General features: G+C 39.4%; 1 long non-coding RNA gene across 1 annotated transcript; it reads right to left on the bottom strand.

Annotated features, from left to right (window-relative positions):
* Nucleotides 1-1,836: 1,836 nt before the first annotated feature.
* Nucleotides 1,837-12,938, bottom strand: LOC139828028 (uncharacterized). Its single transcript, XR_011739196.1, has 2 exons — nt 12,846-12,938; nt 1,837-4,173 (listed from the first exon to the last, which is right to left on the bottom strand). It is a non-coding gene; the product is annotated as an uncharacterized lncRNA (long non-coding RNA).
* Nucleotides 12,939-17,448: the final 4,510 nt, after the last annotated feature.

Below are 17,448 nucleotides of genomic sequence, written 5' to 3' on the forward strand. Positions count from 1 at the left end.
CAGCTAAAGAAGATCCAGGATTTGAATGCACCAATAAAAGCAACTGAATTGTAGATGTGTAATGGATTACTGTCCATCATCTAAGCAGCTTATCATGTATTTCCCTTACGTATCATTGAAAGAGACTCATGCTATATTTTCCCTTGTGATTGGGGCAGGTTAGAATGATGTACATTGATACTTCCAGAAGATTTGCAGTAAAAATCTCTTAAATTTTGTAATTTGATCATATTGTGCTGGTTACTTGCAGCCCCAGTACAGTGACATTCTGATTCAGCTGAGTTTTCATATTGACTTCGTTGGGATCTGGATGTGTCCTGAACTGTTGATGATGAGTTTGAATGTCCCTCACGTAAGAACATTAGTCCTCCAGTTATTTGATTACATCAAATATGTAGAAATACATACAAACTTGACAGGATCCTTCCTTCCTTCCTTCCTTCCTTCCTTCCTTCTTTCCTTCCTTCCTTCCTTCCTTCCTTCCTTCCTTCCTTCCTTCCTTCCTTCCTTCCTTCCTTCCTTCCTTCCTTCCTTCCTCCCTTCCTCCCTTCCTCCCTTCCTCCCTTCCTCCCTTCCTCCCTTCCTCCCTTCCTTCCTTCCTTCCTTCCTCTTTCATTTCTCTGTGAACATACTAACAGTAGCTTTTTCCTTTATTATCTTTCCTAAAACTGAAAAGCTACCCTTGCTGTGAAGGACCTTGCAAAGTTAGAACTTCTGCAACTGCTTTATTAGAAAACACCCCTGTGAATAACAACAGATCATCTGCAGGAGGAAACCTGGAAAAATAGTGGCAATTTAAGTGTTGTCATCAAACTTCTTCAGCCCATTAAGTTGTGCAGTTTTGCATATAATCTCCAGTATACTTAACAGAGGAGGGAAGCACCTGGTCAAGGAATAGTAAATATAAATCAACAGATAATGATATTCCTCTTTCAGTCACATTTATTACCAGGGGCATCATAGTCTTTATGCCTATGCATTAGAGTAATATCTGCCTGAACAGATATGGCTGACACTAATTAATGGATACAAATTAGCTCCAAACATCTACTTGAAGTCTTATGCAAGTCTACTTATTGGCCTTGTTTGTGGAAGGCAAAAGTCTCTAAACGATCAAGTACGCTACTAAAGAAGTTAGTGTTCCTTATTATAAACACAGTAGGCTGCTTCTTTCTGCAAATGTTCCTGGTCATTACTACTGTTTTCTTATCGTGAAAAATGTAACACTCTCATTGCTCCTGCCTACAGTGTGAGACATGAGCTAATGATGCTTTGCAAAGAAGTTCAGTCTCACTGACACGGGAGTGATCCAAACTTAACAGTATGTCAGATTGAAAGTTATCTGCCCCGACATTTCAGAGAGTTGCTGCTGGCAATGTAATTCTGGATGCGGACTCACAGTTTCTCAAAATTCTCTTTAAAATCAAGCTGCTGTGTTAAAAAGGCAATCCAAAGAGGAGGTTCTTTGTACTTTCAAATACATCCTTAGATGACACTAATGGAGTTGCAGCTCTCAAAAGGAGGTCTGAATATTGCTGTAAGCATTTTTAACAGCAATGTAGCAAGTCAAGAATTGATTCTTTAGGCTTTGTGCATTTAAACCTCCCACTCACCTGACTCTTTCATGAAAGCATAATCACAGGAGCAGAGAAACAGCCCAGGTACTCGGTCTTATAGCATTGGAAGGCAATAGCAACCCCTAAACAAGAATGTTGTATGCACCGTTACTAAATCCACCATTTCTATAAATCACCTAAATGCTGGGCTCTCCTCATTGTGTTGTCATGTATCTATGTTGCACTGATGTCTTATGATATAGGCGAATTACCAAAGGAATTGGTATGAAGCAGAATTTATTTGGATTTGACTCCAAGTCTACAACAGTTACAGACATTGAGCACAAAACGCCCTCTAGCCCAAATGAATGTACACTTTCAAAGATTACCTCAAGTTCATTTCTATTTAGTGGAAACTGGTTCATATGGTGTAAGAGACAATGCTGGCTATTATATATGTCACACAGCAGGTTGTTATCAATACTTAAAACTGGAATTGAGAGATAATGGTAAAGGCTTCATTGAAATTCAGAATGAGGTAAATGAATAGAAATTGCACTTTTCACAGAATAACAAAGGCTTCAAGGCTCATTCTGAGTTCACTGTAGTCATATACTGCTGCAATGCCGTTGACATTGGAGAAGCTACACTGGATATACACCATCATGGCTGATAAACCAAATTGGTTCTTCAATATTAATTAAATTGTATGACAATGTGAAAAGACACGATTCTGACAACTTGAGGCTTTAACAAGCCTGTTTCCTGAAGCATGATAAGTCAAGAGAGCTAATGAAGAAAAGGAACTAGATTTTGTGATTCAGGTGCAATTCTGCTGCTTTAGTTCCCTACCTTCCCTCTCCAAAAAAGGACCCAAGTCAGAAGATTCCTTCACAAAACACCACAGAAAATATGAAAGAGTACAAAAAAACTTCAAACCTAATTTATTTATTTATCTATTCATTTACCTATTTATTTATTTATTTTAACTTCAACGTCCCTGTCCCCAACGGAAATATTCAGAATGTGCTGGTTTTGTTTTTTTTTTTTTCCCATTAGATGGTATTTTCTGCATACCTTTTCCCATGGAATGAAGCTGCATATGTCAAAAAAGTTGCCGAAATTTGTTTGACCACAGCGCGTTAAATGTTCTTTACAGTGCCAGCACCAGCATTAGCAGGGTAGGAAGGCGCATGGAGAACTGACCTGGGGCACACATGAGGATTGCAAGCGTGACCTCGGACCCACTGTTTTTTTTTGTTTTATGTATGGAGGGGTAGGGGTGCATAAAGCATCAACATCCAGTGAGGAGAGGAAGGATTCTTCCCAGTAGTGATAGCCACCTCCCACACTCTGTGCCTTGGATATGTGCTGGCAACTCTTCTTATGCTTCAGCTCTGCCCCTTCTGCATGGTGTATACGTAGATGGAACAAACTGGCTTTTCATCTTTGGGTGCAACATGTTGAGGAGCTTTGATTAGCTCCAGTTCCCATACATGGCAGATTCAGCTGTGTAACTTCTGCAGGAGAGGGGCAGTTCCCAGCTAGACTGTCACCATCACCAGTATCATGCATTTTGGGTGTGCTCCATCTTGCTGAAATCTAGGTCACTGCAGGTATCTGAAGGTGTCCGACCCAAGCATATCATATTGAGCTCTTACTGCAGCCAAATAAGTCTTGGTCAATAGTTAACTCACATGATGAAACACAGGTGGCTTCTTTGGGGTGAGCTGAATCACTGTTTGTTATCTTTGACTGAATTGACTAGATTGGACCTCAGAAAAACAAGCTGTGATGTAGACAGCTGTATTATAGGCACCCGCAAACAGATGAGGTGAATTTTGTCCTCTAAGCAAATGCAGTCAGTAGAAAGCATAGTATAATAGAGCGAGCTTTTCATTGGGGTCCAAAGCACAGCAGTGCCCTCTATCTTGTTTTCATTTGGAAATCACAGCTTTTTGGCTTAAGAGTTTTCAACTTTAAAACTGGTCAGAAAAAAGTGTCTTGCTCAGAACCAGTTACATCATCTTATGGTAAGGATCAACAATGAAAAATCTCATTAAATACAAACCTTCCTCCTGCTGGGCATAATTCAGTATAAGCAATTTTCCCCTTCCTCATTGCTAAACCCTTCATTCAACTACGCACAGAAAGGAGACCATCCAGACAAACACCCTAAGAGTTCTTCTCTCTTGGACTCTTCTCCTTGTCACTGTGTAGAATCACATACATTCTCTTAGAATAAGGAATATTTTGCCCTTATAGAGACACCAAGAGGTCTCTTACTTGCTCAGTGTTTCCCTCGCAGCCAACATGAACAATAGTGTCATTTTGTTTTGTCATGAGAGTGCTAAAACTTACTTTTGTTCAACTATAGTAATTTCCTCAGCCTCTGCAAGTCCGGGAACTGATAGCAATATTTTCTATTTGGTTTAGGAATAAATTAGTTGCCTCTAAATGATGTCTCTGACTGATCTCCACTAAAGCAAGATTTACTTGTAGATTTATTGCAGCTTTGCCATTTTGTTTCCCCATGGGAAAATTCACAAATGATGCAGCAATTTTGTTCAAGTAATGCTTCCACTTCATGGACTATTTGGTATTCAGGATGTTCTTCCTGCATGAAGAAAAATAATAGGCAGTTGGTAAAACCAGACTGAGGTTTTAAAGTAGTATGACAGTGAATGTTGAACAGAACAAATCTTGCTTGCATCTCATTCAGACAACAACCACCTAGAAAGTACCTGCATTGAAATAAATGCCTTAATGTGGGGATTGCAAAGGAACAGAAAAGGGTGAGAGGAATCTCACTGCATTCCTGTGAGGAACAGTAATTTGCATTTTACTGGTGAGTAATTTGAATCACACTAGTTCAGCGAGTTAACCCAAGCCATCGTGAAATCACAAATAAGTGCAAGAATCCTAATTCCTGTTTCTCCACTGCAGTAAGTTGTCTTTTGGATTTCTGGCCCCTCTGGGAAGATGAAATTGAGGCCATACCTATAGCACCTGGCAATCAGTAGTAGCATGACAAACAGACTCAACCCACATTTTGCCCATGTGCTGCTGTGGCCGCTGCATCCGGAGCAGCCGAGCTGTGCCTGTGGGGTGCTGGGCACCGGTGCGTGAACCCAGCCTCTCAGCAAGGCTCATGTGCTGGGTTCCAGCCTGTGGAACTCCTTACCAGCTCAATGCCAACGCTGTCTCTGCCAACACCCTGGGTACTTTGGAGACATCTGGTTTGCACCGTGAACTACAGATGAGTTTTTGAGTTCCAGAATTACTACCCAGACCCTGTCTGTCTCCACATCAAGGTTAAAATGTATGTGAAGACTTGCCACTTTTTGTGGTCCTCGGCAGATCACAGCAGAGTCAGCCTTCAAACAGGGCCCACCATTTCCAGCCTTTGATGATAATTTTTGCTATAATGTGATTAGGCAAGGGTGTTTCTAAAATCTGACTACAGCTGCAGCTGGAGCTGAAGGATATACCTTTGAATGCTAAGTCTTCAACAGCTGGAATATTTGGCTTGAAAGACTAGTGTCTTTCAGTTTCAAGTGCAATAACTCCTGGGGGGTGAGCAACAAATCCAGTGCCCTTTTCTGTGCTGCAGCTTCAGAGTCAGTGAGCCCAAACAAATAAAAACTGCTGGCTTTCGTTTACTGAAGCCTTCCAACTAAGCCTGAAGGCTTTAATCCTGATACTTTCCAGCTTCCAGCTTCTGTTTCATTGATTAGTCACCTTTCTGTATTGTAAGTAGCTTTAAGCTGTACTGTTGCTTGCAGAGAATGAAAATAAAAGGCTTAGTCCACAAAGAATAGTCCTTATGTACAGCTTTTGTTGGGACTACAGGGGGCATTAGGCTTTTTAACACTAAAATGCTGATGTCTTTGGAGAGAGTAGAACCATTGCTCTCTGTGAAATATGAAGAGCCTGATCCCAATCTTATTCATAATGAAGTAAATTAATAGTGACTGACAAGAACTCAGAAATTTCTGCACCATTTCAAACCAGGAATCCAGCTCTGGCAGTGCTGTCTATGACCCTTACCAGCAGCAGTTACATTAGAGGATGTGACAAAGAAAAGCTTTAGAAACAATTACAGCATGACCTGCCTATAGCAAAGACTCCTTCCTAACCTCCGGTTCAAAGGCTGGTTTGTGCCTTGAAATATGAGCATCTGTGTCCATCTCTAAAGACTCAGATAGGTTACTTTTAGTCATTGTCATTTTAACTTCATTTTCTTATGTATAGCTTCTGAAATTGATTTCAGGGAAATCAAGGTATTACATCATCACAGTGGCCATAAAGTCCAGTATTAATCTCATGAGTCTGACAGAAACTGTGTATGACCTGACACAGGAGATCTCAATGTAAATGCAAACAAAAGGCTTCCAGGAAAGCAAGAGTGCCCTTATTCACTCCCTAGGTTAGGCAGGCTTTGTTTTACATGTGCATGGGGACCCACTTCTTGTGTACATAGCAAGATTGATCATATAGTCAACATCTGGAATTCATGCAAATCCCTCCTCAAACACTAAAAGCCCTGTTTTATAGCGTTCCGCCAGCTGTGTTAAAACACATCTGACATCATATCTGTACTCCAGCTGCCCTTCTGCCCACAGGTCCCTCCTTCCCCAGAAGGACACACTGTTTCTCTCTACTGGGTCTCTCCAGAGGAAGAACGAGAGGAACCTCCTCCTGCACAAAGGAAAACCAAGCTGGTCATAAAACTTGTTCCTTTACAAGCAGCTGGGAAAAGTCACACACAAATCATGGTGGTTTGCTTTTCCAGAGATTTGTATGAACATTTCCTTGAGCTTCAAGTCACATGGATTTAAACTGTGTTTAACTCTATGACTAACTTTAAATGATTCCCAATATTGAGAGAGTACCTTGGGAGAACTTTCTCCCTTTCATATAGTATCGTAACCAGCATGTAAAATTAAAAGTGACTCTGTCTGAGGACGTTTGGGGGACATTTGCTATGGGGATCAGAGCATGGATTTGGCCAGAAGGAGCTGACTGGGACAGGACTATGTAATAATTACTACAGGTTTATGGCTTGGAAATATCAGTGGGACAACTCATCACAGCCCTAGTCTCCCAATTCTGCTGCCCTGTGCCCCAGTCCAAGTCCTGCCTCCATGTTTCCTTCAGACTCTTTCTCCACTTGGTTGCCAGTGATCCAGTGGGAGAACTGCTCACCCAGTACTGCAGGAGGGAGGAAAAAGAGTGGGAAAATGACCTGAACTGAACAAATCCTGGTTAGGGCACCTGAAATAAAGGTCTGAGAATCTCACTGCTTTAAAGTGGCAACTGTTTTCCATATATTTTTGCAATTCACAGCGAAGTGTAGGCTCTCTTCTAAAAATACATATGAACAGTCTGTTAGTTGGGAAGCAAATATATATTTTAATAAACCTATTTTTACAACAGATGGAAATGTTGAGGATTTACTAGAAAAGAAGTTAGAAACTGGGGATTGCAGAATACTAGTAAGAAGAGGAAGATACTAAATACATAGCCTGCAGAATTAAGGCTAATCAGAACAAAAGAAATACTAATGATGGTGCTGCTACTTTACTAGATAGAAATGAGATGAAGGATAATTTTATCCAATGAGGAGGAAAGTATTTTCTGTCATTTAGTAAAAAAGGCATTAAATTAAATTAAATTTGAATATTGCATCTGGATTACTTGCAAGCCAAAATCTTAAAAGAGCTGTCTGAGGAGCTTGTTATATTGCTGATTGAGAAGATCCAGAAGGCTAAAGGAAAACTAATGCTAGTCTAATATTTGGAGTAGGTGATATGATCCTGACATTCTTCCCAAGCAAAATAATGGCTGGTTAGTATTGGTTTCAATTAACTTAGAAAGAAAGGAGGGTAAAATAACAAGGCTGAGTTAGTGGGAAAGGAGTCTTGTCAAACTGACTACAAGCTTATGGCTCTATAAACCTGGTTGATGAAGGTCACAATGTTGATATAACGCATCATGTCTAGATGTTCAAAGGACTGTAGTTTGGCTGTAGATCCCCCAGTAACACAGCCAAACATGCTACATGGTAGTTAAAACATTACTCCAGTCACCCCTTCCCCAGCGTGGCTTCATCAGGGCTTGGTCATGTATCAGGTACTCAGGCTTCATAAGGCATTTGGCTTGGGATTTGCATTATTTGATAAGTGAAAACACACCTAAAATGGATATAAATGGCTGTATCACAGTATGATTATGGATTAGAAATCATTAGGGAGTACATGAGTTTCTGGTGAGAGGCTGCTGAGAGCTGTTCATCTTTGCAAATTCTTGAACATTGTTGATGATCTGAAAACTTAAAATCATTGCTGATAGAATTTGCAGATGATACGTAGAATGGGAACACGATGAATAACAAAGATGACAAATTAGTGATAGGGAGTGATCTGGATAGCATGTTTTGATAGCATTGATAGCATTGTTTTGATACCAAAAACAAGCAAACAAGACATTTATTAGTGAAGAACAAAGGTTCTGCTTGAACACTGGTATGCAGTCTTTAAAAATGATTATAACAAATGACCACCTGACAACAGGAGGGGCTGTGGCAAAAGGGACAGAGTACTCCCTGTATGGTTACATAGAGTAACTGGAGATTACTGAAATACTGAATATATTCTAGTAAACCAGGTGGATACTAGACAAATTCACGTTTGAAGTAAAGTATATGATGAGACAGTGCATTATTCACTATAACAACTTGCAAGGTTTGTTCTTGACTCCTTGTCACTGAAAAACAATATAATCACATCTTTCTAAAGGAGTGAGTCATACAAGTCGTCACATGGCCAGTAGTTTGCTCAAGGCCACACTGCAAGATACCTTTTGATTCATAATCTATGAAGTCTGCTTGGGGGTGTTTTTCTTCAAATATTAAATAGGACCAACTCCTGCATGTCCATCTTGCTACAGAAGTGAACACCATTTCTGAAATTCAATAAAATTCCTTCAACTATCATATAATATTAAATGCACTGTTCAAAGTCCATAGGAATTAGAGTTTTTCCATCTTAACTAGTCTGTGGGACAGCCTTTTAAAGGAGGATCCCCAGGACAGTGGCTTCACCAGTCATTCTGTAAAGTGCCAACATGTAAATGTGGGGCCCTCCAAATGCTACCCCATGTCACCGAGATACTGCAACTGTATCTTCAGTTTATGGTGGCTTCTGATATAAACAAAATCTTCAGCTGAGTTACAGGCCAGTACTTGCTTCAATATTTTCTGCGATCTTGCATTTATGATTTTGTACTATTTTCTTACACCACTGAAGTGTAAATTTCATGAATAAATTCTATTATCTCTCGAACTTTGCTGATTAAAAAAGGAGCACGTATGCAGTTTCAAAACAGTTAAATTCATTCTTCTCACACATCACAAGAAGAGCTGCATGAACAATCCATACTGAATAATTTACTCATTAAATGTATAGTTTTAAGGTGACTTTTTAAAATACTAACCTAAGTTATTTGCCACTGCCAGATAAAACTTTTGTAGGGGCATATTTGCATATATAGCTGATACAAAATCCATTTCCTCTGAGGCATTGTACAAGCATTCAATCTTGGCACTGTGGGTCTGATCATTTAAATAATTGCTGATTGTCTCTGTTCCCTCATTATATTCCTACCCATAACTCCTGCCCCATCCCCCGCAAGCATGAGCAGCCTTAATACATTTTGCTCTGTGGTGGACAACAAATTGTGAACATAACTATGTGAAACATTTGGATTACTGAGTCCATCCGCTGATCTTTCAGACATTGTGTCATGGAGTCTCATTCAGAAATGGCTGAAGTTGAACACTGGAGGTTCGGCTTGTGAGGAATTTGCTTTCTTGGATAGATGAGAAGTCCTGAGTTTGGAGTGTGTTTCATTTAGGCTGCTTCTTTTAATTTCACTGTTACGCTTCTTGTGCAACACTGTCCTTTGCTTTAAATCACTCCCTTTCTTTCTCAGCATTTTATTTTTACATTGAGCAATTCTACCTACTTGTCAGCCTTTGTTTTAGTGCACTAAGCATGCTTTTCTCTACGATGGAGAGAAAACCGTACCATCTTAGCAATTCCTCTGATCACCCAGTTCAGATTGAATTTCTCTTGAGTACAAGTCATAAATTTTATTCCAGATGAAATCTTAACATTTCTTTGTAAAATAACAACACTCCCCAATCCTTAAGTACCTTGCCTAAGACACAGTTAATGCATTGCATTTATTTCTTCACCGTTGCACTACACTGAAGATCTGTATGGACTGATATGTCTAAAAGAGATAATAGATTGGTGCGGTTCCATGTTTTAATTTGATAGCACAGTTGGTTTAAAAGATTCTTACATTTGTTTTTCTGTCTTTTGGTTGGTTGGTTGGTTTTTTTTTTTTTTTTTTAAGTAATACTGACACAGACTTCTTGCTTCATGCTTACTGCTTCTGTTTCAGACCAGGAGAAGTATTTAGGGCTCAACAGCTGCCATTTTTAAGAACTCTCCAATATCACTTCTTCCTATGAATTCTACTTCTATTACATCCTATTCATTCAAGTCTTCTCACCACTTTTGCAGTTTCTACATAAGGAGTTCCCAGCTTGCTGCAGAACTACTTCTAATTTGTCCTTCACACAAGCATTTGCACTCGTATTTTTGCATTTTGTCATGTTCCGTGATGGATTTGAGTATGTTCTGAAGGTCACACAAATCATCTCAATGTTAGCAAATATCAGTACCAACCGTAATTCTATGCCATCAGTTTCAAAGAAAACATCAAATCAGATTTGTCCCAAAATCTTTCAGGAACTTCACTGGTAACCTCTCTTTAGCACAGTAGTTCCTGTCTCAGCAAGAATGGCTCTTTTTCTTTCTTTGGCATCTTCTTTATCCACATTATAATTCCTCTATTAATCCCTCATTTTTACCATTTCAATTTCATGTGGCACTATAGAAATGCTCTTAAAAAGCCAACCCGCATACACAAATTTTCTCAGAAACTGAGCAACTGAAGATGATAAAAAATACTATTGAACAATATTTACTGGAATAACACTCTCTTTAGGTGGTCAAGGAAAATGTTCACATTTATTGGAACTCTTATGTCTTCATTACTTGTCATGACCAAACTAAGTAAGTTTGATAGAATAATGTCTTCCCACACAATTTAGGATGTTTTCTGTTTCCAAGTGTTTCTTGATATCTGTGCCTGGAACTAGGCCAAATGGATCCTCTGTGCACTTAGTGGCTGCCTAAAATTACAAGATTATCTAATGAGATCAGAGCAGCAACTGCACTGAAAATGAGCTTCTTCCCTCACTAGAAAGTTGCTAAATTATACTCATGAAATTTGGGGAAAATAACAGCCTTCACAGGATAGTTTTAAGTGCAAACAGAAGCAATGCCCTTTCCCTAGGGTTTTGAATGTGATCTTAAGCCTTCTTAGTCTTGACTTCATTTCCCTTTAGACACACACTTAACCATGGGGCCAAGGGTTCTCTTCTATACTCTGGAATGGAGTCTCAGAGTTTACAGCTATTCATTAACCTATGGTTTAAACCTTCCATCTTTCATATATTTTGCAGATGATAGAATAATCCAGCTGCACAGCAGTGTATCCTTCTTAACAAACATGCCTGGAGATAGAGTGAGCATAAAGATATTTGAGTAAACTGATATTTGGACAAGTGGGTAAACATTTGACTACATAATTGTCAAAGCTCATTGCATGTTTTATCAGGAAAGGATCTATCTCATCAGCTGACAGGAACTGACAAAAACATGCTCTATTTTGCGTATGATAGCTTAATAATGATCACAGCCTGGTTGAGGCTCTGAGTTCAGGCCAATCAGACAAATGTAAATGAAACATCTCAGGAATGACAGCTCACTGAAAGCAGCAAACTGCCTACTTTTTTTTTAAACAAACAAACAAACAAGTTCATTAGTAAATAGTATTACTCATTATTGGGGTTTTTTTTGTTTTGTTCTGTTTTTGGTTTTGTTTTTTTTGCGAATCACCAGAATCAAAAGACCTTCTTAAAGTAAAGGCTGATCATATTCCAGGAGAAGTGTATAGAAGATTTCCCATAAAAGCTAATAATGGAGACAGCAACTCTCTGTTCATGACTATGCAGCTCAAAGTTCTGCCTCTGGAGGGGAAGGAGGCACTGCATGATTTGCCTCCTCTCCAGATACAGCCTCATGGATGACCTGTCACCACAGCAGCCCTGCCTGGTGCTGTGAGAAACCAACCGCCCATGCACATTCAGATTCTTGAGGCCCAGCCTGCCCTCACAACGTTGCCTGACCAGGGGTGAGCTTGTACTTGCATGTTTGGTATGTGAATGGCTGCAAAGGTTGACCACACAAGATGGTCTCACAGCCAGGTCGATGTGCAGTGTCGTTCAGCCCCTGTACTCACTGTGTTGGTTTCTCTAGTGATGCAGGCAAGGCCTTGCAATGTCCACCTCAATGGGACGATGAGAATCTATTCTTGCTCTGGCAAACTGGATGCAGGACAGGGTTCAAATCACATCAGTTACATAGCATTCAGTTCAAAATAATCCAACAGAATTTAGGTTTTGAGGTGGCTGGGACCATACCCATTTGCTGTCACAGAACCATGTTGTTATCAAACAAGCATTAAGATACCTGAAGAAGAGTGGAAGAAAAGTATGTACAAAGGTATCTACCATCTCCTCAGAGAATATCTCCTTTAAGCTGTTTATATTGTTTAACTGTGGGTATTGAATGAATGTAGTTATTCCTTACTCTCCTTTGAACCAGTTAAGGCTGCCCAACACCTCACCCGGCATCAGTCCCAAGCTACTCTGCCATGGGCTACTGTCTATGGGTTTAGTGAACCTTTCTTCCACCTAAGGCAGCAGCAGTATCAAGCCAGAGCAGATGTAGGAACATTACCTTGATGTACTCTGCTGTCTCCCTTCCAGTAGGGAAGCATCACCAGATACCCCCTCACACTGGTGTCATGGAAGCAGTCCAAAAAGCGATTTAGGCAGGTGGTAAGCTCCAAACACACTTTATTCTCACCGGTATTGTTTAACAGAGAGATGAGGTTTATTCAAAATCATTCAGCACTTCCACAACATTAAAAAAACACTGATTGGGCTACCAGTTAGGAGTTCAATTGCTACATAGCTGATTCAGACTCCATGGATCCCAAAACTTTATAATGATGACTTAAAATGTGCATCTACCCGCTCATAAAAGTGAGGACTCTTAAGGGTACCCAGAAGATATAATCACTCACCAATAAGGTAAGGTGCCTCAATCCTCAAGGAAGTTTCCATAGACGGTATTTTGGATCTAAGCAGGGTAGCCTTCAGCTCCAGGAGAATTGCTTTGAGGAAGACCAACTCAAAGGGGCTCTTCATTGGGCTCCATTTATAGTATAGCTGAAACTAAGCTTATGGCCATTTTTGGTAGTGTTCTAGAAACTTCTGTCAACTAATGCATTTAATTGGTCAAGGACCCTGTCTGTAGACCAAGGGGCATGCACATGACCGTAGCACTCTATTGGTCTAGAAGCTTCTGGTGCTTTTGAGGGGGAGGGGAAATGCACATGCCATGACTGGTGATGGCACTATTCCCTGCCAAGGTGGCAAACCTGCACGTAGCAGTGGCCCTCAGACCTGTATCTCAGGGAGTGCAATGAACACCCTTGATGGCATTTCCCCAGTGTAATGTGCTGAGCAATAATATCCGGATGTGTAAAATTTGAGGGAGTAAGTTACCATATTAAGGTGCAAAAGGCCCATTTGGAAACCTGAGTGCTTGAAAATACAGATTTCAAGTCCGACTTGAAAAGAAACTTGCTGCTGATCTAAGGCAGATATTTGCTGTGTTTCCCTTTATTGTGATTCTTCTTTTTTCAAAGATTGAGAATTTGAAAGAGATGAGCGTAGCTAGATTTAGATGAATGGTCTTTGACAAACATTTTATCTTTTTTTTTTTTCCCCCCAAGCAACTTTTCACAGATGATTTCAAACACAACCATAATACTTTGCCTTCATAGCAATCAGGTTTCCATATTTTGTGTGCTTATTTGTTCATTTGGGGTTTTTTTAGGCTAGATATTTTCTGTGCAGTAATATCCATTGATCATACTGCATTGCAAAAATATGTCTCAGTACTATTGTTAGATTGCTTGACTTTTGACTGGCTTCTGGTCCTGCTTAACTGAATTATGGACTGGAGAGGCCTGCAGCCTGACCCTTCTCCAAGGGTATCTGGCTACCTCTTCAATAACCCTTTCTTTTCATGACTTCACAAATCAAAACAAATTATGAACTCAGCTCAAGCACTAATCCAGGTTTTATTTTATTTTTCCTGAGCAGGGCATAAGCATAAAAAACACTTAATCAGGCATAACAGACAAAGAAGTTATTTATTTTTCTGAATGATTTATAGCCTGGTTTCTTCTTTTGTTGTTGCAGAAAAGAAAGAATTAAAGTGGAGGTTCATTACTCAAAATGGCAACAGTCCCATTAGGGAGGGACAGCAGAAGGAAAACATAGCCATAATTTTACTTATTTTATGAGAGATGAGCTCTTCCATACTTCTCTGAGCAGATGATGGTAAGTTCAATATAGAGAAATACAGCACCAGTACAATAAATAAGAAAGAGAAGGATTACTGATATTGTCTCAGGAGCATCATAGAGAAATAAATTCACTTTCTGTTACATTGTGATGTGCTACTCACATATGCTGAAGTAGCACACCTGGGAGGGCATAAGGGGAGGAAACTGGAGTTGGATGTTGCAGCAGCTCTCATTTTTGTAACAGGAATTTTTTTGGGTCTACCCACACTGTGAAGCAAAGGGCAGGCTCAGGCATGCTGAGCCCAAACTTTCCAGCCATGCTGTTGGCTTCAGCTTGACAATAATATTCCTGCAATATATATTCTCTTTCCCATAAGTCAGGTAACTGTGCTGTCAGTGCAAAGCATTTCCCTTAGTTGCTCTGTGGTTTCTCTGATATTTTCACCCCAGCACAAACCACATGGGAACAAGTACTCACACACACCTACCTCTTTGCAAAATTACTTCTCTGGCCATGTTGTTCAGAATGGCTCAAGTCACTGTCTAAATAATGGGTTTGGTATTCAGAAGAATATATTCAAAGCACACCAGGACTTTTTCAAAGACTGCTCATATGGTACATAAATGGACCTATTAAGTACCTACAGATATCTGGTCCTTCCTGCAGATATTGAACACTTGCAACATGTACCCCAAGTGTCTTTTCAAAATTGGCCCCAGCACAGAGGTGGCTAATACAGAACTGCAGCTTTGAATGAGCTTCCTTTGTATGTGGCTACGCACCGCTTGCAATGTGAACTACAGTAGCCAGACACTGGCAGCTCTCTAACAAATTTCCGTAATTTCATTAAGCACAATGATAATTATGTGAAGTGCTAAAAATGCTTTGTTTGGCATGTGTGAAAGCTGCTGTAATGGGGAAAAGAAAGGCATAAATAAGACCCTTTGTTTCCATTTTCAGTCTCTTTGCTAATTGTAAAGAAGCAAAAGGGTATAAACCCCCCTTATTTGATCCTGTTATTGTCTGGCAGCAAGAGAAATGTCCTTGAGAGGAACAAACAGTCAATCTATGTATGAAGACAAAGCAGAAAAAAATTACAACCCTGATGTATTTCTGAAAATAATTATGAAAATTGAAAAATGAGAAAAAAATTATTATGGTCCAACCAGAAAAAAATATGCTTTTAGGTTTTATCAGCAATGAAGGGAGTATAGAAGTATGCAGTTGACTCTTAAACTGACAACTCTGCCTGATCCCTTGATGTAATTTAGACAAAGCTGCATAACCTATGATATACTAAACTCTCTCCAGTTAGCAAATCTGTTCAGGGTTTCCCAGCACTTCAGCATGGTCATACCAGTGTGTGTCAGCTCAAGATTATCCTCTCGCTCTGCTCTGAGCTGTGAGTATATGCATGTGCACAGCTGTGGATGTAAATTGGCCTTTGGCCTGTCAAGTAATGCACACATGAAACCAGCCCTAAACTGCCAGAACTTAGATTATAATGACTGATGGAAATAAATAATTGTTCTGGTTTTTAGTACTTCTTCTTGATTAGAAACAGGCAGTATTAGCAGTACAGGGAAAGCAACAGTTTCACTGCTTGATGCTGCAGTACTACTAGAGTTGGTTAACATAAAGTGAGAGCTGTTTTCTTTCTTTTTATCTAGTTCTGTTGCTTTATTAAGGGAAAAAATAATAATAATAATAAAAAAAGTATTCAGACAAGCTACAAGGTTGGAATTAGGGAGAAAGAACCAGGAACCAAATCTGTCTCTCTCAAGATTTAGGTTAGCCTGTTCAATACCACATCATCTTTCCCTGGAAATAGTGGATTGAGAAATTATGTGCATAAAAATGAAATAACTGTTTGTTACATTTGTGTGGTTCTTAACCACTGCTCTCGACACAGCTGATATCTCATTATGAAAACTGAGGTTAAGGAAATGTCAGTTGCTTTTCAACCTGCAACAAAGAATTTGTGAGGTCATATATTCATTTCCATGGTGAAAAACTGCAATATTACTATTGAGAGATATAATTTTATTATATGATCAAGCAACTAAGTGGATTTCTAAAGCAGGTATCAATGGACTTTATGATCTTGAAATGTTCCAAACCATTCCATACTTCTATGAAAAATCTGGGTCTATGTACTTTGCTTTGGTGTCCCTAAATTCTTTTATCAAAAAAATCTGCTTAAGTAGAAATATTTGCCTCTAAATTAACAACACTATGGATCCTTTTGATTGATGGATGCCCTAGGTCTTGTGAAACAGGTAACTGATATCTGGTAAGGATCTATGCATGAGTTACTTTGCTAAGCAAATTCATTACAAATCCATCATGTTAGTTGAAGGAAGCTTAATTATTTGGTGATATGTTATAAGCAGTGGTAAACAATCACCCCCCTCTTATAATACAGTAATAAGATGCTAGGGAGGGAAGGAAGCATTCCCTTGAGTTTGTTCTTCAAGATAAACTGTTGTGTCCAGCCCAAAAGGTAATAAAAATATTTACCCTTCATGTGCTTTTCCTGTTTTCCCAAATTGATTGCTATAGAATAATTATGTTAAACAATGGGACCTCTCCTGCTACTCCATTGCTTTCTCTTATTCATTTATATTGAAAGGTATTAATACTTCATAGAACTTTTGTCATTTCCCTAGCAAGAAGATAGGGATGTTACAGCTAGATGAAGTTTCTTTGGTGCAAACAGAGCGGAGGAAAATGCAGGATATGAAACAGCAACAGGGGGACTGAGAAAACTTTTCTCACACTTGCAGCCTCCTCCTGTTCTTGCTTGTGGAGTTTGGCCATTGGCTTCTGAAGGGACCTAGAGGCCCCATGGGTACCCACAAATCTTCATGGTGCTCTTTCATGGACTCTATGTGAATCCCTGAAAAATAAACTGAGTTTCGTTTTGGTTTGTGTTCAGTGCACCCTTAAAAACCTGGCAACCAAGTTTACCTTTAAAAACAATATCTATGCACATTTCCTTTATTTTCCAGTGCCTGGTTATTTTCAGTGAAAGTGTCATCTTCTGCATTTATCTGAGCTTAAAACTCCTTCTATGCAAATGCTATAAAAATGAGCTTAGATGACATGGTCAATTTGTGATGATTTACCTTCCACAATAGTAGTACTTAATCTGTTCAGATACTGGCCAAATAGTATCCAATAAAATGCATAGAGGTAGGACCAAGTCATCTTCATTGTGACATGGAAGGTCTTTATTACCTGAATGCGAAGTGGCCTTTTGACTTCAGTGGAACTTCTTGTTGGGTAAAATGCTGTTATCTAATATGA

This window comes from Patagioenas fasciata, chromosome 5 (assembly GCF_037038585.1).
Source record: "Patagioenas fasciata isolate bPatFas1 chromosome 5, bPatFas1.hap1, whole genome shotgun sequence".
NCBI classification, from domain to species: Eukaryota; Metazoa; Chordata; class Aves; order Columbiformes; family Columbidae; genus Patagioenas; species Patagioenas fasciata.